Source organism: Cucurbita pepo, unplaced genomic scaffold (assembly GCF_002806865.2).
Source record: "Cucurbita pepo subsp. pepo cultivar mu-cu-16 unplaced genomic scaffold, ASM280686v2 Cp4.1_scaffold009960, whole genome shotgun sequence".
Classification (NCBI taxonomy): domain Eukaryota; kingdom Viridiplantae; phylum Streptophyta; class Magnoliopsida; order Cucurbitales; family Cucurbitaceae; genus Cucurbita; species Cucurbita pepo.
In genome coordinates, this window is record NW_019655850.1 from 1 (window position 1) to 414 (window position 414).

Consider the following 414-nt stretch of genomic DNA (forward strand, 5'->3'; position numbering starts at 1 on the left):
GAAGATTTGGAAGCGAAGGGCAAAGAAATTACTGCTCTAGAAACACAAATCAAGGACCTCCAGCAGAAATTGCTCCTGGCTGAAGCTAAGCCCGTAGAGAAGGTTTGTGTGAACCAATGAATTATGGGTCTCGACATAAAGAATGCAGCCATTCATGCTTATTAGTTGAACTATCTCATCTTGCAGGCTGATGGAGGCAGCAGCATGGCGGAGCCGAAGGAGGGAGTAGAAATCAAATCCCGAGACATTGGATTAACCTTTTCAACTCCAACAAAAAGGAAGCACAAGAAGAACAAAGAGGCATCATCGCCATCTACACCATCTTCATCTTCTGCCGAAACACAAACCCAAATTGCTGAGGTTTCTCCAATCTCTTCCTTGAAGTTGGTTTTGGCGGTAGCTCTGATCTCTGTT

General features: G+C 44.7%; 1 long non-coding RNA gene across 1 annotated transcript; it reads left to right on the forward strand.

The window, feature by feature from the left end:
* On the forward strand, positions 1 to 271 carry LOC111787311. Its single transcript, XR_002813947.1, has 2 exons — positions 1 to 102; positions 187 to 271. It is a non-coding gene; the product is annotated as an uncharacterized LOC111787311 (long non-coding RNA).
* The last annotated feature ends 143 nt before the right edge of the window (positions 272 to 414 follow it).